At 35.4% G+C, this 22,525-nt stretch overlaps 1 pseudogene across 1 annotated transcript in view; it reads right to left on the bottom strand.

Annotated features, from left to right (window-relative positions):
- LOC143255902 (synaptotagmin-15-like) overlaps positions 1-22,525 on the bottom strand; it is a 58,135-nt pseudogene that overhangs the window by 6,081 nt on the left and 29,529 nt on the right. Inside the window, exons 2-5 of the transcript XR_013030920.1 lie at positions 20,479-20,638; positions 12,763-12,996; positions 7,693-7,816; positions 3,090-3,223 (exon numbers count right to left, since the gene is read on the bottom strand). The product of XR_013030920.1 is annotated as a synaptotagmin-15-like (transcript). The remainder of the gene's footprint in view (positions 1-3,089; positions 3,224-7,692; positions 7,817-12,762; positions 12,997-20,478; positions 20,639-22,525) is intronic.

Genomic DNA, 22,525 nt, shown 5'->3' with positions numbered 1-22,525 from the left:
TAATATTCAAATATTTGATATCACCACATTGTTCACCACAATTCCATTAAAAGATTTAATCTTTGATTTAAATTCATTAATAGAACAGTTCTGTTATCCTTTTATCAAACTGGAAGAAAGAAAATTTAGCTCCAAAACATAAAAGATATATTAAGTTTCTGTATTTACAATAATTATATATATGTTTCAATAAATAGGCTTTTAAGCAAGTAATAGGAGATACAATTATAACTATTATACTTGTATGGCAAACTTATATCTTTACTATTATGAGAATATATTTATTGAAAACACAAATCCAGATATTTTTACCTTAACTTATGGACATATGTATGATTTAATTAGTATAAATAATCCTGAAATAATGTTATTAATACTATTTATCCAGTAGAACTGGAAATTGAAAATACTTCAATATCTAATACAGAAGTAGATTATTTAGATTCAGAGATTAAAATAATTGATAAGGATATCAATGCAAATATTTTTGATCAAATAAAATATTTTGCTTTTCCAATTTAAAGTTTACCCTCTTTTAATTGTAATGTACCATACCTTTCTTTTATAAGCATTATAACTTTACAGTTATTCAGGTATTGTAAAATTTGCAATAAATTACAATATGCTATAAGTAATGTTGAAATACTGATACAAAAATTAATAGTTAAAGGATTTAATAAAAAACTTTAAATACAATTATTAAACTATTCTGTAGCAAATATAAGAAAATATTAAATAAATATAAAGAAATAAAAATTAAGGAAATTTTTCTTTAAATTTCTAATAACTATTTTTAGTTATCAATAAGGTCATTTAACAACTTGGCACTACACTATACAGAAATACACCTTGTGACATATAAAGGCTCGTTTAGAGCTTGATAGTCACTGTAGACTTAATAAATGGGTGGTGATTGGGAACTATACTAGTTTATTTAGATAACTGAATGGGATGCTTCATACTAGTATAATTTGTCTACTGTGCTATCAATTAGTGCTATTCTACCATACTGGGAGCTGGAATGCTAACTTCAAGAGTTAAGTTTTCAACTTACTTACCCCCATATGGTAGCACTTTATTTTCTCATTCTTATTTCAATTAATTTTTTCTTCTTATTTACTTTGGAGAGCAGTCACCTTCCCACAACTGTCTGCACGCAGTGAAGGGTTGAAATACAGTCATGTAAAAAAGTTAGGACACCCTACTAAAGCCTGTGCATTTTTTTAACATTTTTGGATATATAAATATTTAATCTCAATTTTAACAATACTGAGACATGATAGGAATATAACTAAACAATTAAAACTGAAGAAAAGTCTTTTCAAGATCTTCTGTAAATGTAATTCTACAAAAATGCATATTCTAACTGAGGAAAAAGTTAGGGCACCCCCACATTTATTCCCACTTAAAATGGCTCAACTCACACACAGGTGTATCACACCAGGTGCACATGATTAGAAGATCGTTACTCAGCATTTTGAATGAGGCTTGCTCTATTTAAACCTTAGACATTTAGTTTGGTGTGCTCCTGACTGTTGAAGTGAGAGTGAGCACCGTGGTGAGAGTAGAAGAGCTGTCTGAGGCCTTTAGAAAGGAAATTGTAGCAGTTTATCAGTCTGGTAAGGGATTTAAAAGATCCCAAATGATTTTGAAATCAGCCATTCCACTGTCCGGAAAATATTTGACAAGTGGAGGGCTTTCAAAACAAGTGCCAACATGTCCAGGTCTGGTCGTCCAAGCAAGTTCACCCCGAGAGCAGACCGCAAGATGCTAAAAGAGGTCTTCAAACACCCTAACATGTCATCACAGGACCTACAGCAGGCTCTGGCTACTGTTGATGTGAAAGTGCATGCCTCTACAATCAGAAAGAGACTGCACAAGTTTAACTTGCATGGGAGATGTGCAAGGAAGAAACCTTTGCTCTCTAAGAGAAACATCAAGGCTAGACTGAAGTTTGCCAGAGAGAATGTAGACAGAGACAAGAACTTCTGAAATAATTTTATTTGGACAGATGAGTCCAAAATTGATTTATTTGGACACCAGAACAGAGGACATGTTTGGCATAAACCAAATACAGCATTCCAGGAAAAGAACCTCATACCAACTGTGAAGCATGGAGGTGGAAGTGTCATGGTTTGGGGCTGCTTTGCTGCAACAGGACCTGGACAGCTCACAATTATAGAATCCACCATGAATTCTACTGTGTATCAGAGGGTGCTTGAGGATCATGTGAGACCATCTGTAAGAAAATTAAAGCTGAAGTGGGACTGGACCCTGCAACACGACGACGACCCAAAACATACCAGTAAATCCATCAAGGGCTGGCTGAAAACTAAGACATGAAGAGTCCTGGAATGGCCGAGTGAAAGCCCAGATCTTAATCCCATTGAGATGCTGTGGGGTGACTTGAAATGGGCTGCACATGCAAGGAACCCCTCAAACATCTCACGGCTGAAAGAATTCTGCATTGAGGAGTGGGGTAAACTTTCTTCAGACCAATGTCAGAGACTGGTAGATGGCTATAAGAAGCATCTCACTGCAGTTATTTCAGCTAAAAGGGTAACACTAGCTATTAGGGGGTAGGGTGTCCTAACTTTTTCCTCAGTTAGAATATGCATTTTTGTAGAATTACATTTACAGAAGATCTTGAAAAGTCTTTTCTTCAGTTTTAATTGTCTAGTTATATTCCTATAATCTCTCAGTATTGTTGAAATTGAGATTAAATATCTGTGTATCCAAAAATGTTACAAAAATACACAGGCTTTCATAGGGTGTCCTAACTTTTTCACATGACTGTAGATGTGGAATGTTGTGGGCTTGAGCACCCACATATCACTCTCTTAATTTCTATTTCTATATTTATTGCTACTCCTTTATTTTTTATGTGATACTAGTAAATGGAGGTTAAGACTAATAGATAGTGTATCCCCACCACAATGTGGGTCCCACTTCCTCAGTCACCTCCAAAAACTAGGGTACATTTTTTAATCCCACATTATAGCTTGTACCCTGGGATCTTTTCAATTAGTGCAGCGTTTTTTTTTTTTGGATTGTTTTTATGAGTTATAACACACTAATATATATTTTACCTGGAATTTGAATGCTTCATGGAACTTTGGATTCAAAGTCCGTCTACGAACTTTGGACTGTTGAAAATTCTCTTCATCAGGTAGCAAAAACAGCTTAACAAAAGGATCTCTGGGTGCTTGACTCAAGCCCCTACCTAATAAATACATTAACACAAACATTATAGCAGCATATTTAAATAACTCTGTGTCTGACTCAAGCCCCAAAATAATAATTCCATTAATACAAACATTATAACAACATATTTAGATAATTTGTTAGCAATGTTTGTTGTTGTTAAGCACAGAGTTATACAATGGGACTATCTATTTTTTGCCAACAATGTGATCAAAATCTCGTTTTTAGCATTATAAGCCTTCAGACTCATTCATGAGCAACTGGAAGGAGGGAATTTTTGAAAGTAAGGCAACACATTAGGCTTTAATTGTTATTATGTTTCATTTTTCAAACTGTGTTAATTATTCGTATGTTCTGTTCAATTTCGTAATACTTTAGTCCTGGTCTTATAGTGAAAATATAATTCTTTTTCTTTTAAGTTAAACTCAAGGGAAAAGAAAGAAAGATGCTCTTGGTCTGTAACAAAAAAACAAGTGATACATTTTCGTTTTAAAAGCGTGGAAATACTGATAACTTATCAGCATTCTCACATGCAAGTTGACAAACAATGTTTGTAGAAACTGATGTAAAGTCCTTTACTCTTGGTCCTGTATGGCCAGGTGGTTAAGGCACTCGACTCGTAATTCGAATCCCTATCACACCAGACATGCTCGCCCTTTCAGTCGTGGGGTTGTTATAATGTTACGGTCAATCACACTATTTGTTGGTAAAAGAGTTGGCGGTGGGTGGTGATGACTAGCTGCCTTCCCTCTAGTCTTACACTGTTAAATTAGGGACGGCTAGCGCAGATAGCCCTCGAGTGGCTTTGCGCGAAATTCAGAACATAACATAACGTTCAGCATTCAGTTACTTCTAGGCATTTTTGAGGGATCATATCATGTTCATGGTAGATAATCATAACTATGAAACTATTATTTATTATTATTAAAAATACTTATTTATGATCATCATATTTAAAGCATTTGTCTATTGATTTCATATGAAAAAATCACTATTAAAACTGATGCACTGATGCTAAGTTAAGTACTTCATTCATTATAATAATTTTGAAAAAATACATCTCGTTCTTTTGTTATTAAGCAAAAAGCTACAAAAAGAGCTACCTATGTCCTGCTCACCACTGGTATCGAAACCCGGTTTCTAGTGGTATGAGTCTGCAAACAAGCCACCGTGCCACTGGGGGATCATACATGTGATAAGACACAAAACCACATTAATTTTTAAAATGTCAACTAGATGGCCACTGCGTCTATTACAGTATAAGCAACAGTCAATATATTCATAATAAATCTCAAGACGACAGCTTTAGATCATTAGCCTGCAATACTTAATCAATAATGTTAACTGTCTCTGTTAAGTGATTAAATGTTTTTTTTTTTATTATTGTTGTAGAGGAATAACGATTATTTTGTTTGTTGTTAAGCCCAAAGTTAAAAAATGAGCTACCTCTGGCCGTGCCCAATTAATGTATCGAAACTCGGTTTTGAGCGGGGTCATTTGGAGTCAAAACATAAAGAAACACGTGTTTGAAAAGTTAAAAAGTAAATTAATGCATATTAATGTCACTTTCTCTGTCAATCCTCAGCGCAGGTCTATGTGGTCAGGGCGCTCGATTCGGAATCAGAGGGTCGCGAGTTCGAATACCCGTCTCACCAAACATGCACACTTTCCTTTTTTTTTTAGAGGCGTTGGACTGTGACGATTTATGCAACTATTCGCTGGCAAAAGAGTAGCCCAAGAGATAGCGATGGGTAACGATGACTAGCTGCTTTCCCTCTTTGTCTATAACTGTTAAATGACGGTTGGTTAGCGCAGATATCCTTCGTGTAGCTTTGTGCGAAATTCAGCGTATTTTGTCCAAACAACAAAGAAAATTTTAGAATTAAGTTACGGTTGTAAGAGGTTTTCGACTATTTAATTGTCAAAAAGTCAGAGTAGCTAGGAAAGGAATAACCTCTAAGTTTTTTTGTTGGAAAGATGATAACTTAGGTTTAAGTTAGTTACTCAGTAATGCAGAATGCAGCAAGAACTTTCACGAAAAGTATCGTCGTATGCCGAATGATATCCCATTCGCTATCAGTTATATTTGTATGAAAACTCACATGAGAAGGTTTACACCTGTTCTTAGTTTTTGACCTTGGATTTTCCAACATAAAGATTAATAGAAAAAGATCATTCATCTAACATCTTTTACTGACAGACCTTATTGACATATATATATCCGGATTGAATGAACTCCAGTCCATATATATGTGTATAAAAATTTTACCTTGATGATTTTTACAACGGTGAAAAAAGTAATCACGTTTCTGTACTCCGAAAAATTTTACAAAGAAATCAAGTATTTATTTAATTAACGCAAAAAAAAAAAAATTTCTATCACTAATCGTGAATGTTCTTAAGATTACTAAGAATGTAAATAACGAAACTGTAAGTGTTATTACATTTTAAACTTCGGTTAATAGCAGAAAAATATTTTTAAGACACTAAACGTAATATCTAGTTTGATATTTTCAAATAACCTGGTTTTCACGAGCGCGCCCAGATGAATTAATGGTTACATCTTCAGCTTTCTTCTTTCAAGTTGAATCCACGGAATTCGACATAATGAAAGTTAAAACGAACTGCTCAAAAATAAGATTTAAAGCTCACACGAATCCACTACTTCTTTATCTTGCGATTGCGTCACGACATAACTGATCACTCTCTCAGAATATATGCTATCTAAGACATATCAATATCTTTTCCTCGGCCAACTAAAGGACATCACTGAAATTTGTTTCTTTTTTGAATTTCGTACAAAGCTACAAGAGGGCTACCTGCGCTAATCGTCCCTAATTTAGTAATGTAAGACCAGAAGGAAGGCGGCTAGTCATTATCATCCACAGCCAACTCTTGGGACACTATTTTACCAACGAATAGTGGAATTGACCATGACCATGCTTGGTGTGACGGGGATTCGAACCCGCGACCTTCGGATTACGATCGAGTGCCTTAATCACCTGGCCATGCCGGCCCGTCACTGAAGTTTTGCAGCCAGAAGGCATGACATTTGATATGATGGAAGGAGAGCGATACATGGATAAAACGTCATCCTAGAACTGAGGCACTTCAGTGGTTTTCTGGACCAAGTGTTTATTGCCAAAATCACATAGCAGCAACTACACAGAAAATTAGAAGTTCTGCATCACTAAAGACAGAAAAAAAATTCGTAAATTTCAGAACACATGGTATTTTCATATTTTTAAGCCACCTTTTCTTACAAGTAGAAATAGTAAATGAAGATACACGTTTTTGTTTATGATGTTGTAAAGTAAGAAAATCAAAAATTCGCCTGAAGATTGTTCAGTCCCCTAAGAAGTTATTTAAATATCGATAGATTAAAGGCCGATATTTATTATCTTGAATGCCAATAAAATACATTATCTTATTCGTTGTTGTTTGTTTATTTAATGCCAACGCTCACGCATACAAAGAAACTAAAGCATCTAGTTTCAAATTCACGATCCTTTTTTCCAAGTACCACTATCAAACGTGGGGGTTCGAGCCCCAGATTTTAGGAGTTGTAATTTTATACATTTAACACTGATTCGCCTGGAAACTATCCAGATAATTCAGAATTTACTTTGTCCAACGTTTCGCCTTTATGGCTTTTTCAGTATTCGTACAAAACAGTTCTATTTGAACCCTGAAGAAGCCTTAAAGGCGAAATGTTGGACTAAGTAAATTCTGAATTATCTGTATAGTTTCCAGGCGGATCAGCATTAAATGTATAGAATTATAACTCCTAAAATCTAGGATTCGAACCCCCACAGTGTATAGAACACATCGAACAGCTTTGTGCTAAAGCAACGACAACATCCGAAGTAATTGCTCTTTTTTCTTTTGCTTATGTTTTTTCTAAGTTCTTTAAAAAGAAGACAAAACAAACATCTGTTGAAAAATTGATTAATTATACCAAATAAATGTACGGTTTAAATGAGCGCCAAGTAGAATGATTGTAATTATCTGGTTAGAAAGCTTGAGTGGCCAACATATACACCTCTAGCTTTTCACTTAACTAAAATGATGCCATTGGAGAGACTGAAATTTAAGAAGATTGGTAAAATGGAAGTGACTTTCGGCTTGCTGATGATTTTACATGTAGATATGGATTTGCAAAGCATTATGTTTAAAAACACAAGTAAATCACCAAGCCTTTATTTGTTATTCGTAGCAATGCTTTAAATAATATCACAGATTTCGTTCTGTTTTATGCTAAACCAAACTTCACGGCCACTTTTATTGTTTTTATTTGAACGAACTTCATGCTCAAAATTTACGAAAAACGTTAAATGTGTTAGAGAAATAATCAGTATTACTTCATATTGGTACTCCAAAGAAATACTAATTATGTTATTTGGCGAATAAAAACATTAGTTCGATTATATTCTAGTTTAGTAACAAGATCGCTGTTGTGCCTTCTTATGAGTAAATTCGTAAACTTACCAGGCAAGTACTTGGCTTTAATAAGGTTCACTTCCAGTTCCTCTTTTTTTCATGATAAAATAAAGAAAACCAGATTCGACCATTATGGAACGGAGACTCCATGGGTTCGTCGTCTTCTGAATTTCTATATTAAATGGCAGAACTGTATATATTGAAACCCAAGGTTAAAACTTTTTATGTATTTTGTTTATATGTTGTATGGCTTCTGTTATTTTATGAACTATACTATACGAAAAAAAAAAGTGTTGTTAGCAAAGTAAACAGTGTACGCTTTGTTTTGCCATAAACAAAACTGAGTATATTTTTTTTAGGAAGTATAAATTTAGTCCTAATACAAAGCTGTATGTTAATTTTGATGTTACTGATATATTTAAACAAGCTAATCGTGACTCGACGTAATACAAACAGAAAGAGTTGCATTAAGATAACTAGGAGAATAAATGATAATAATGTTTAACCGGAGTGGTCTGAACGGATGCAAAAAAATAATGAAAATTTTTAAACACTGATTTAATGCAATTGATAAATCTATTGGTAAGTTTACAGGTTAGTGATACGGAGATTTAAGTACAATTATCTCGGAGCTACTAACTGAGATGTAAATGAGAAAATAACTACTTTTTTTTTTAACAAGTACTGTATTGACAGAGAAAATAGTTCCCCAGTAGACCACTTCTATTGTTTGGTTGTTTTTTTAATTTCGCGAGAAGCTACACGAGGGTTATCTGCGCTAGCCGTCCCTAATTTAGCTGTGTAAGACTAGAGGGAAGGCAGCTACTCATCACTACCTACCGCCAACTCTTGGGCTATTCTTTTACTGTCACATTATAACCTCCCCTCCTCCCACAGCTGAAAAGGCGAGCATCTTTAGCGTGATGGGGATGCGACCCCACGATCCTCAGATTACGTTTGTTTTGTTTTGTTTGTTTGTTTTTGGAATTTCGCACAAAGCTACTCGAGGGCTATCTGTGCTAGCCGTCCCTAATTTAGCAGTGTAAGACTAGAGGGAAGGCAGCTAGTCATCACCACCCACCGCCAACTCTTGGGCTACTCTTTTACCAACGAATAGTGGGATTGACCGTCACATTATACACCCCCACGGCTGGGAGGGCGAGCATGTTTAGCGCGACGCGGGCGCGAACCCGCGACCCTCGGATTACGAGTCGCACGCCTTACGCGCTTGGCCATGCCAGGCCCCTCAGATTACGAGTCGAGCGTTCTAACCACCTGGTCATGTCGGCCCGATAAGCTGTAAGTTTCTAGAATTATAACGCTAAACACCCAGGGTACGATAGCCGTGTGTAGCTTTGTGCTTAATAGTAAAAGAACAAATTCATAAAGAAAATTCGTTAAATTTTCCAACTAAAGGATTAACAAATAAAATTAATTTACCTTTCCAACTAAAGGACTGAATACATAACTCACTTTGTTAACTAGATATTTCGTTTAACATAAATTATTTTCTGCACATTCAGCTTTACGAAAAAAACAAACCCATAAAACAATGTCATAGTAATCTCTCACTAAATTTGTTTGTTTGTTTTGAATTCAGCATAAAGCTACACAATGGGCTATCTGTGCTCTGCCCACCACGGGTATCGAAACCCGGTTTTTTAGTGTATAAGTCCGCAGACATACCACTGTACCACTGTGGGGCTCTCTCCCTAAAAGCAGGTGGCGCTGACTTTTATTAAGTTGCATTAAATAAAAATCAGAAAATTGTTAAAGTTTCATGATGTGTATATAATATTTCTAAAGTCAACAAAATACTGCCCTAAATAAAACAAACAAAAATAAAGACTCATTCAAGGTGTTTGAGCACTAGGTTTAACGTTGGTGAACAAATTGGCTTTTGCTATATGAATGTTCTCTGAGGTGCATAAATAAAATATAACATTTGGTATCATTTAAAAATACCCAATACTCCTTTGAAATCAGTAACGTTCAATACTACAAGTTATGCAAGCTGACAATGAAGTAATATTAATAGATACAAGTAGTAATATTATAAGTATTGTCAGGTAAACTTACATTATACCTGAAAATAAAATGGGGTAAAAAGGCCTAAAATAAGTTTTTAATCTGATTTTCTGTGTATTTTTAACTTCAAATACAATTAAATAGGCAACATGAGAACCCTAGTAAATAGGAGATAATTACAAGTATTTGAGATTTTTGTGATTAAATAAAGCCAGAATCTAAACAGTAAAACAACTATCGTTATGTTAATGTCACATTAAATCAATAAATATATATCCAAATTATTATTATTTCACACTTCTAATCCAAGTACTTTACTACAAAATAATTAAAATTAATTCAACAAAAGGCCTAACTAACTAAAAGATATTGAAAAGCAAGGATTCTTTCATTTACTCGCAGAGAAATATATTTTTCATGTTAATATTATTTAATAGATATTGTACCAGAAGTTTTGTTTACATAAGATACCAAACCAGACGCTTACATCTTGCGCACGAAGTTGTCTCCCCCAAAAAACAACAACATCAGCCACATTACTCTGCTTATTGCGTTTCGTATGTTTGTCTAAAGATACATAAAAGAACCACATACAGTACAGTGCTGAATTAAGGACTTGGCCATGAGTCACTGTATAAAAGTAGAGAGCAGGCTTACAGCTGTACTAACATTCACTACTGTACGTTACGTGACACACAGAAATTTATAAAACCAATGGAGAAATTCAGAAATTGATTATAATTGCACTCATCATTAGGAGCTAAATTCGGAATGTGCCCGTAAATTGATTTGAATATAAATGTACACTTAATTAGTAAAAACACTGATACAGACCAAACCACCTTCTTCTGTAAAAACATAAACAAGAAACTGGTAATTTAGACTTTTTTTTTACTGAATGCCTCTTTATTGCTTGCATGATTTTGATTTTTACATGGTGAACAGGTGGTGTAAATCAAGAGATCGTTGCGCCATCTTCGATGATAAACTTTAAATCGCTCAATTGTGAAACCTTAATAGAGAAAGAGGAATTTATTTGTTTCTAACCTTTCTAAGTATTATTAATTTACATATTCCAGTTATAAATAGAAATATCAACGAGATTTAAAATATAAATTATGTGTACTTTTTCTTGTTAAGTTCTGGTATTCTACGTGGAACTCAACATGTGGTTTCACAGTGTACTGGTATTACATGTTACTGCCTTAACGTTGCATTTAAGTCTATATCAACGTACGGTCCAAAGGCATATGAAAATGAAACATAAGGCTTTCCAGGTATTGGAATTCTTATAGCTAGTCAGTTAATTTTTTTTTATTCAAAGGATATTACATAAATTCCAGCTACGCACCACCTGGAGGTAGGAAATAGTTTTTAAGTGCCATTTTTTTCCCATAAGCGCTTAGAAAAGTCTATTTGTGTTCAGCGCTCTCCTGCAGTTAAACACAACAAAATTTTGAAATCGTTTTTGTCATCTCAATGTGAATTATGCTTTCGAGAGTTAACTTTAATTTTGATTTTACAACAAGAAATGATACATAATTAACCAATAAATATGCAAAAATTTTACAGTACATCTAACCAAAACTCAATCGATTTCAAGAATGTGTATATTAAACTTAATAGTGTCAAGCTACCGTATTTCACTAATTTCAATCCATGTTTACACTCACGAATTTTGAATTCCCAGCGCTGTGATTAAAAATTCTGCAATATCAACTAGTGATCCCGAAATTGCTATATGGTTTATGTAAAACATGTTTTTATATATCTCTATCATGTTCTCTGTTTTAACACTGCTTTCAATGACTCAGTGATAAATATAGAGTTAAAACGCTAAAAACAGCGTTGTGGTTCCTATTGTGGGCACAGTACAGGTAGCCCCCCCCAAAAAAAAACTGGTGAAAATTACAAAGAGACCTGGCATGGTCAGGTGGTTAAGGCACTAGACTTGTAAATTGAGGGTCACGGGTTCGAATCCCCTCACAACAAACATGCTCGCCCTTTCACCCGTGAGAGAGTTATAATGTTACGGTCAATCCCACAATTTGTTGGTAAAAGAGTAGCCCAACAGTTGGCGGTGTGTGGTGTTGACTAGCTGCCTTCCCACTGCTAAATTACGGACGGCTAGCGCAGATAGCCTTCGTGTAGCTTTGCGCGAAATTCAAAACAAACCAAACTAAACTACAAAGTATCTTACTCGAGATATTTAATTAAACTTGAAGTAGTAAAGCCGTTCATCTAATTACAACTGTTATCATATATATGTCACTCTAATTTTATTTTGAACTAAAACGAAGTTCCTCTAAAACACGTTTGTTCCAAATGAAAAATATATAAACATATTATCCATGGGATTTCAAGTTAATAAATAAAAAAATAATTTCAAATTTGTGGCATTCTTTTCTATATGGTTCAGGCTTTTCTTAGTATGAGCATCTTGCTCGTGAGCACGTGTTAGTATTTTTCTCTTTCAATCCATAATGATACAAGATGGTTACTTTTGATGTTGACGCTGCTAACTTTTTCTTTTGCTTTACGTTTCACTTATTTCGCAACGCTGACGAGCGTTGAGCTACAGGTTTTAATAGTGGAATAGAAAAAACATTTTGTTATTAACTCCATAAATTGAGAAATTGTAACTGACTAGTATAAAAATATAAAAAACATGATATATCATCAATATTGAACGACATTAGTGTTCATTTTGTCAGAAATATCAACTAGACTTGACGTATTGTCATTATTAAACAACATTAGTGTTCATTTTGTTAGAAATATCAACTAGACTCGACGTATTGTCATTATTGAACAGCATTAGTGTTCATTTTGTCAGAAATATCAACTAGACTTGACGTATTGTCATTATTGAACAACGTTAGTGTTCATTTTGTTAGAAATATCAACTAGACTTGACGTATTGTCATTATTGAACAACATTAGTGTTCATTTTGTTAGAAATATCAACCTTTTGAAAAAAATAGTAAATGTAGAGATGTCTAATGTTAGTCCTCCCGAGACAAACCCTACGTGTGACGTAATAATAAATTAAAATATGAAACCTATGATTTGCCATCGCTATAAACAAACCTGTAAAGATCTGGTTGAACTGTTCCGATTATGGTTGCCTGGTAATGAGTTGCTCCTACGGTATTCCATCGAGACAACTTTGCTTTTGGCTGAATGCATTCGGACGATGTTCGGAAGTTTGTCGGTATGTCGACAGAAGCTGACTGGAAAAGGCGAGAACTGGGTCTTATGTTCCAAGTGTGATCATAATCGCCGTTTTCTTCAGATCCAGAAGATGTGAAACTTGGTGGAGGACTGAAATTAACAACCAGAAGTGATACTGGTAATTCTAAAAAAAAACACAAAAAAACAACAACCCCGAAAACATCTCAATTATACTTCTTCGGTGCCCAACAGATGGCACTGTCCAAATATTGTAATGATTATTTTGGCTAATTACACGCGCTAAGTATCTTTATCATTGTTTAATGCATAGGGCGTTGAAATATAAATTGTTTTAACGCTAAACTTATTTATGCCGATCGAATTGTTTGAGGTAACTCGAAATACGCCAATGTCAGTCGAGATCTTGGTGGTTACTAAACGATTTTATTTGCGAGAAGTGTCCTTTTAATAATAACAAAACATTGTACGTTGAAAATACATTGAAGTTTATGCTATCCCCAATTTATCGTTCAAAAGAGAAAGTGAGGGGTTGTACATATTTAACGGAAATATCCGAGCTTTTAAAGCTTAATAAAAACTTTACGTTTAATAATTTATTTAGTTGAATAAAGATAAATAATATCCCATTTGTTGTTTAAACGCAATTGGTTGCCTGCATTGTGCCCACAGCAGAATTAGAACTCCTATTTTTAGGATTATAAGTCCTCAAGTTGGCTGCTGAGCCACTAGGGCCAAGTAGACAATATAAAAACACACAAAAATATGAATTAAAGTATAAAGTATAGTGGACACTATTACTGAGCTTGTTAATAAACATGTGTAACAGATAAGGCATATTTTACTGTAGTTCAGTGAAAGTACATGCTAGTACGTAAAAAATACATTTTCTCTCTCTATGCATGGCACCCGAAAAGTCTGGAACCATAGGTTATTTGCAACTTAATTTCAGACACGTGACTGGTTATGGTGCTGCAAAGCAAGAATATTCCATGATGACGAGAAACCCACTTGAAGTAAACAAATGTATTCTAAAGATAGCTGTTATGGGGATTAAAACTTTAGTTGAAATAAAGTACACAACAACGTTTTAACTTTCTTAGGTAATCTTTAGGTTGAAAAAGAGAGTTTGCAACTGAACATTGCTGGGCACATGTCTTAGGGACTGGAGTGTGAACGGGTACAAGATTGTAGGGGGCGTTGCAGTTAGATGTTAGGTTATTAATTAATATAGGTATAAAGGTGTTCCTTTGTATCGGCTCATTTTTGGTTTCAGTTCTTGTATAAGTACGGCTTCTCTGGTTTTACGTTTGTTTCCCTACTTAGTATGTTAGTGTTTTCTAAGGTTATGTTGAGCTTGTTTCATTTGCAGTGTTCAAAAACTTGCGAAGGTGTTTTTGTTATTTTAATCTGATTCCATTTTTCTTCTTGTTTCTCCGATATAGAAGTCGTGGCAGCTGTTGCATTGTACTTTATAAATAATGTTTGTGTTATGTTTGTCAGTGAATTGGTCGAGTTAATCCTGCTGTGTGACAGCGAAGGTTGGTACTAGCGGAAGGTTAGTGCCGAATCTAATGCACGTGCGTACAAAGAGAAGGTCAGGGACATCGAACATCGGAAGCAACGAATACACGACGAGTCACAGACTACTGACAATGACACGAATATGTTTTTCAGTGTTAATAAATAATAGAAATATGATCTACACCCACACTTCTTTCGAATCACAAACACAACACGTGGAACAAAAGTTCATCGAAGTGCCGTATGTAGGTTCACACTTTTCGAATACCCTCTATATACGTATATACAATAAGTATGTTATAAAAACAACAACTAAAGCAAAAACGGATTTACTTTAATGAATTCAGACCTGTACTTCAACTGGTAATATTATTTTAATTTTTTAGTCGTCTCTTTATTTCTGTCTTCTCACTTCTCCTTTGGCCCAGCATGGCCAAGCGTGTTAAGGCGTTCGACTCGTAATCCGAGGGTCGGAGGTTCGAATCCCGGTCGCACCAAACATGCTCGCCCTTTCAGCTGTGGGGACGTTATAATGTGACGGTCAATCCCACTATTCTTTGGTAAAAGATTAGTCTAAGAATTGGCGGTGGGTGGTAATAACTAGCTATCTTCTCTCTGGTCTTACACTGCTAAATTAGGGACGGCTAGCGCAAATAGCCCTCGAGTAGCTTTGGGCGAAATTAAAAACAAACAGACACTTCTCCTTCCAAGACAACCAAGATGTGAAAACACATGAGGGCACAAGTTTTAATTCCACGCACTTGAAAAGTGAAAAATTGCTGTTAATTATGTCAGGTTGAACAAGTTATTGATTAATTATAACATATTTGTAACTTTCAACCAGCGTATTCATTAAAATATTTGTCTCTTTCGTTCCAGACTCGTAAAAGTTTTCTGTCATCTCTGCAGCTATTGATCACCAGGTGGAATGTATAACTTAAAACGTGTAGAGGAAGAAGAGAGTGGGTGGGCCTTATGTGTTTAACGCTTGTATTACGGATGGGGTCGGACACCATCAGCTTTTTAAACAATCCTTCTAAATTATTTACTTATTAAACTTCTTCTGGGACCACTGCTTTGTTGATTATGTAGTCCTTAAAAGAAAATATACCATTAACACAGAAGTTCCTATTAATAATTGAATACGATTCACTAATTACTACTTGGAACAGTGTGTGTTTTTCAAGTAAAATGACACAGTTAACGCTATATGTATAATCTGTAGAATATAACCCGTAGAACCAATCCGTGGTAAACGATGTTAAGAAGTAAGTAAATTGAAAATGCGTGTGTGTGAACACCACGTCGGACCATCTATTGTGTTCACATAGGAGGATCGAATCCTTGATTTTAGGGTTGTAAGCCCGTAGACTTACCACTGCCCTAGTGAGAGAGAAATTGAGTTAGAAACACTAGTGATTTCAGTACATTTTGAACGTAAAATAACATAACTGTTAAAAACAATCGCCTCATATAATCGTTTAAAATCTTAACAAATATCTTAAACAAGTGATAATTCTTTTGAATAATATTTTTGTCTACTTTGAAGTTGTTTGTTTGTTTGGTTTTTAAATTTCGCGCAAAGCTACATGAGAGCTATCTGCGCTAGCTGTCCCTAATTTAGCAGTGTAAGACTAGAAGGAAGGCAGCTAGTCATTACCATCCACCGCCAACTCTTGGGCTATCTTTTATCAAAGAATAATGGGATTTACCGTAACATTATAACGCCCCCACGGCTGAAAGGACAAGGATGTTTGGTGTGACGAGGATTCGAACCTCCGACCCTCAGATTATTACTAGTCGCGCCTCTTAATCACCTAGCCATGCTTGCCCTTACACTAAAATTAAGTGCGATATACTGAATAATGGGGTACTTTATGTAATTAATTACCTATGCAATCTGTAAGTTTTTGTAGCGCCAGAGGTCGAATTTTCGTGAAAGGAATGAAGTTTGCAATTTTGTTTCTACATTTTAAATAATATTGTCTACATAATTTGAAGAATCATCATTAGTAGAAACTGTACGCGATTCTCTAAAGAGCAACGGAAATTTCAAAACTTTCGTGACTTATTAGCACATTGATGACTTATTACTTCACATTGATGACTTATTAGCACATTGATGGCTTATTACTTTCGAACAAACCGACAAAGCACGTTTGCTCATAAACACTTGCATATTCAGATTTTTAATCTATTCCAAATGTATTTTCACAGCACTTCTTCACTACAAAGGAAAATTCATATCCAGATTTAGCGTGTTAGTAACTGATTCTTAAATTATGATTAATATTTTTATTTAGAGTTAGTAATAAATTTTAAACAATGCTGGTCAGACGCACCAACATGTGCCTTGTCTCCCAAGAATACTCAAGACTCCCACGTGTCTGTTTCATTACATCCACGTGCTGGTAACTGAGCATGCGTATCGTATCCCGAAGACGTGCTGTCAAGAGCACGTTTGACATTTCTTACGAATCGTATCCCTTGTCTCTGAACATAATCAGGCGTCAGGAATTAATTTCCATCAGTTAAAAAAAATTATTACCTCTCTTCACCGAATAAGCGCTGGTGAAACAAGCGAAAGTAGGTTACCTGCGGCTAATCCCTAACATTTCCTAAATGAATATTGTATAAACTCATTTTTTTTATTTGTTAGAGGAAACACTACATAACATTTATACAACAGAACTAAGTAAGAGTTCATTAATGTGTCTTATCTATTAATGATTGGTCCATATTGATAAATGCGTGAGTAATAAATGCTTGAAGTTTCAACGTTCCTAACTATCCTGTGTACACTTCATCCAAAAAGTTTGTTTGTTTGGGAATTTCGCACAAAGCTACTCGAGGGCTATCTGTGCTAGCCGTCCCTAATTTAGCAGTGTTAGACTAGAGGGAAGGCAGCTAGTCATCACCACCCACCGCCAACTCATGGGCTACTCTTTTACCAACGAATAGTGGGATTGACCGTCACATTATACACCCCCACGGCTGGGAGGGCGAGCATGTTTAGCGCGACGCGGCGGCGAACCCGCGACCCTCGGATTAGGAGTTGCACGCCTTACGCGCTAGGCCATGCCGGGCCTCATCCAAAAAGACACATTCGGTTTTGAAAATGTTTAAAAACAATTGCACTTGTTTTAAGTAGTTTTACGCTTCAGAAATTAGGAGAATATTAGAGTATAATAGAGAACGAAAATATAATAACATTAAAAACAGCGATAGTTTTATCAAAATATAATTTATAATAAAATAATTCAAGCGAGAAACAAAACAGAAATAAACTTAGTTATTCTACAGATTAATCTCTCAGCAAGAACAAAAAAAAATTCTCTGCATGAACTTAAAACATAATTTTACCTTAAAGTTTACGCGTTAACCTATCAGAACGTATCAAGGCTGTGACATTTACAAAATAGTTTGTAGTATGCTTGTTTTATCGGTAAACTAAGTAAACAAAAATCTAATTTTCAAATCATTTTGGTGAAAGTAACTTCGATAGCACCAGCATAGAAACACAGCTATGGAGTTATTATTCAAACGTTCAAAATTTAGATCGATTCTGTAACATATTCAAAGGAAAATTAATCGCAATAAATGTACAGGGTATGGAGAAATTATGTTTTGACGTAGGTAAAGCCCAACCTGTCAAGAATTTTGTTTCATAATTTTGTTGCATCTGTGCATAGCTGTCAGTAGCTTTGAACTGAATGAAGAGGGAGAAAACGGTTAATCAGCAGTATCTGTCTGAATGAATAGTGAGAACTGACGGTTACTTTTAATACATATACATTCTCCCAAATTGCAGAAAGTGCTTTTCTGGCAACTAGATGCGAGCCAAGAATTGTGGGATTTGCCCGGTCTCATGAAGAGAAAAACACAAATTCATAATTTTAGGAGCCATGTAATGAGAGCTTCCTGTTTAAGTCACGAGTGCCCGATAGGGGGAAGTGTTTAACATGATAATAAAGTGTGGAGAGACAACAACCAGTCTGTGATATCATGAAGTTCTTAAATCAGTGGCAGAATATGTAGACAACCTATACATTAGTAATATGCGATGTTTCTAACACTCTTTACACGAATACGTTAACAGTTCATATTGTATACAAGAGTTCACTTGTAGCTCACACCCTATACTGGAATACGTTAACAGCCTACACCTTATACATGAGTACACTGGTAGTTCACACCCTACACAGAAGTATACTGTAAATTGTGTAACGACATTAAACTTGCATCAGACATTTTAAGGTCTTTTAAAGGTGTTTTGACTAAAGAAATATAAGATACATGCTTGGCTCAATTGTTTTTATTTCAAGCTGCTGTTTTCTCGCTGTTCTTACACAAACAGATTGTATATAGAAAAGAAACTTTTTTGTACTTAATAATTATTGTAAGCAGCCAGTTTTCTGTTTAGCCTCTTAGCTTCACGGCCCAAGAGTTGGCGGTGGGTGGTGATGATTAATTGCCTTCCCTCTAGTCTTACACTGCTAAATTAGGGACGGCTAGAACAGATAGGCCTCGTGTAGCTTTGAGCGAAATTTAGAAAACAAACCAAACCAAACCTAAAACAAATCAAATTAATCAACATGTCATTACTATATCCGAGTCGGATACTTTGAACAAATTAATAAAGAGAAAATCAAACCCTTATTATCTCGTTTGTATATAAGGTAATGGTCTATATTACTGTAAAAAAGTGATATATATATATTTTAAAACAATATTTTTTTCAAAAAATACTTCATACTTTGTTTTTTGAAGTAGAAAGTGTTTTTTTTTTTTTAGAGTTTTTGCGTGAAGCTAAGCACGTACTATTTGCCCAAAGTCGTCTTTAATTTTGAAATGATAGATTGATTCAAGGGGGTGGATAGTGTTGCTAGCAAAGGCCATTTTTTAGAAAGTAAAAATAAAATCAAGGCGTAACAAAGGTTAATAAGAATACACAGTGTCGCTTCCTCTCATATTTATAGCTTATGGTTTGTTTGGAATTAAGCCTAGAGTTACGTAATGGGTTATCTGTGCTCTGCCAACCACGGGTATCGAAACTCGGTTTTTAGCTGTGTGAGTCCGCAAACATATCGCTGTGTTACTGTAGGGCCATAAGTTATGAAATACACCAGATCGTATGGTTGAAAACTTTTATTGGGAAAGCACGTCACAGTCCGCATCAAATAGCAAACCCTACCTCTAAATAAAAATCTTCTATCGACCCCTGTAGAATAAAGCCAGTTAGATATTCAACGGGTCCTACCACCAGTTCTTGGGCTACTCTTGTTTGACCTAATGGTGAGATTTTACTGTCATTCTCAGGAGAAATAATTCAGTTTGGACATTGTAATAAATTCCTTTATCCTGCCACAATGAATAAGGACGAGGCTCGTTGCTGTATCTAAAATCATGTACAGAATGGTTAATTAATCAAAATATTGGGGGGGGGAGGTAATCGCAAATCAAAAGAACAATTTTCAAGGATTTGTTTACGTTTGAAACTATTTCTTCCATTATTAGCTCAGTTTGATTAACATGACCGCATGCTACTGTCAGACGCTGACACTTGTGATATACTTTAGATTCATTATACCTAAGTTTGACAATATATAATTACATCGAAATGAATGCCATATATACTAGAAACTATAAAATTTCTGATAATACTTTTATTAGTGTAATTACCAACCTTTCATTTCGTGGATATAGTATTATAATTAAGTGGTGTTGATAATTTTACTACTTGTAACTGTTAAACTCGAACAAAACGTAACCAATATAATTTACAACGATAAACCTGCAAAATTCTTTACTCTTTTATTATAACCTCCTCAGTGGTTCAGCGATAGGTTTAAGGGATTATCACGCTAAAAGTGAGTTTCGCCAACGGGCATAGCACAGATAGCCCATTATGTAGCTTTAGACTTACCAACAAAGAAGCAAAGAATATTTTACTGCGCCAGTCTAGCGTAACGCTTTATCGCTTCACGTTCAAAGTAATTGTTATCGCTAGTTTTAATATTGTGGAATGTATAAAAATACACATTCCATCTGTTAATGCTGCTGTGCCATACATGAGTGTTCGTGACTTACATTTTGTGATGACTTATTTCCTGTACTGAAAGAGAAGGCGTTTCGACTGACTTCCTGTGCTTCCTCGACTTCTGCCTGAAATACAACCATGTGGTAATGATGGAGACGAGAGTCAAAGCGATGCCAACAGAACCACCAACAATTAACCATATGTAGAAATCTGCAAAAAAATTAAAACGATAAACCCATAATTTTAAAACAATTGTTGTAAAGATATGCGCGTCTCAAAACAAACAAAAAAAATTAATGAAAAATATAGGATTCTGTTTTATATCATAACAGGGTGCAAAGAAGTGTCAGTTTTACTGTACGTTTAGCTCGAAGCTGTTTTCTAGTCCTATTTGAATTCAATTTCCCGAAAACTTTGACACAAAACATTTTTACTTATGAACAATATTACTTCCATATCAATTTTTAGCGCATCTCTATGAGGAAGGGCTGGCATGGCCTAGTGCGTAAGGCATGCGACTCGTAATTTGAGGGTCGCGGGTTCGCGCCCGCGTCGCGCCAAACATGCTCGCCCTCCCAGCCGTGGGGGCGTTATAATGTGACGGTCAATCCCACTATTCGTTGGTAAAAGAGTAGCCCAAGAATTGGTGGTGGGTGGTAATGACTAGCTGCCTTCCCTCTAGTCTTACACTGCTAAATTAGGGACGGCTCGGTGCAGTGGGCTAACAACCTACTCACTCAAATACTTGTTGAAGAATCCGCAAGCGATTGCGGCCCTATGTTCCTAGATGGAATCTAATGGTGATAACTAACTAACTAACTAATTCTATGAGGAATATCTAAATTATACGGATTTCAAAATATTAGAGAAACTCTTTTATTTGACTATTTCCAAGTTTCAGCGTTGTCGTGGTTCATCTTAACTTTTGTCTTCGAGATTGACTCTGATATTAATGTCTCTAATAACGTTATTTAGTATCTAAGCCACGACGAAAAGGTGATATTTACGTGCACAATCACACGATAAGTGATCCGGCATGGCTAGGTGGATAAGGCACTCTACCCCTAATCTGAGGGTCGCGGGTTCGAATCCCCGTCACACCAAACATGCTCGCCCTTTCAGCCGTGGGGGCGTTATGACGTGACGATCAATCCCACTTGGTAAAATCGTTGGTAAAAGAGTAACCCAAAAGTTGGAGGTGGGTGGTGATGGCTATCTGCCTTCCATTTGGTCTTACACTGCTAAATTATAGACGGCTAGCGCAGATAGCCTCCGTGTAGCTTTGTGCGAAATTCAAAACAAACCGGTGCACGATAAGTAAATCGTTCTAATAGCTTCCGCTACGACGAAAATGTTATCTGCGGATACGAAACCACTACATCGTGGAGATGGTTAAATCGCTCTTCTTGTTTCTTTCACGAGGAAAAGGAACCCTTTATCATACAGTCCCTACCCTTGCACGATGGGTAATTCGTTCTATTAGTCTCTGCCACGAAGAAAAGGTTATTTGTACATACGCAATTACTACTTCTCCACGGTCGGTAAAACACAACTGACCCTTTGAAACCTGAAAAGTCACGATTCAACATAATCACAAAACATTCACGCGCTACATTTAGTTGAGTGTATTACACATAATGAAAACACACACAAAAACACGTATATTTTCTACAGATTACCCCTTATAAAGTACAATATGTTTTAAAGGCTAGCTTCGAGGGTCTTGTTTAAAGTAATTCAATATCACTGACAGCTTTAGGGAACAAATTTTGACGGAAAATGTGAAATATTTTACGCACAGTGCATATAAATGTGATATGTTGAAAATATGTAATTAAGTGCGAAGATTCAATATATTTGCCTGCAATGTTGATGAGCAGAACAAGCTACGAGCAAAATAAGATGATAGTCAATTGACCATAGGACGTAATGCTTCTTCAGTGACTATATCATATTATTAAGTGACTTATATAAACAATGGTGACTACATCATATTATTAACTGATTTATGTAAACAATTGTGACTACATCATATTATTAACTGATTTATGTACACAATTATGACTACATCATGTTATCAACTGAATTATGTAAACA

The sequence above is a fragment of the Tachypleus tridentatus genome, chromosome 7 (genome assembly GCF_004210375.1).
Source record: "Tachypleus tridentatus isolate NWPU-2018 chromosome 7, ASM421037v1, whole genome shotgun sequence".
Taxonomy (NCBI): Eukaryota; Metazoa; Arthropoda; class Merostomata; order Xiphosura; family Limulidae; genus Tachypleus; species Tachypleus tridentatus.
This window is presented reverse-complemented; position numbering and strand designations above follow the sequence as displayed.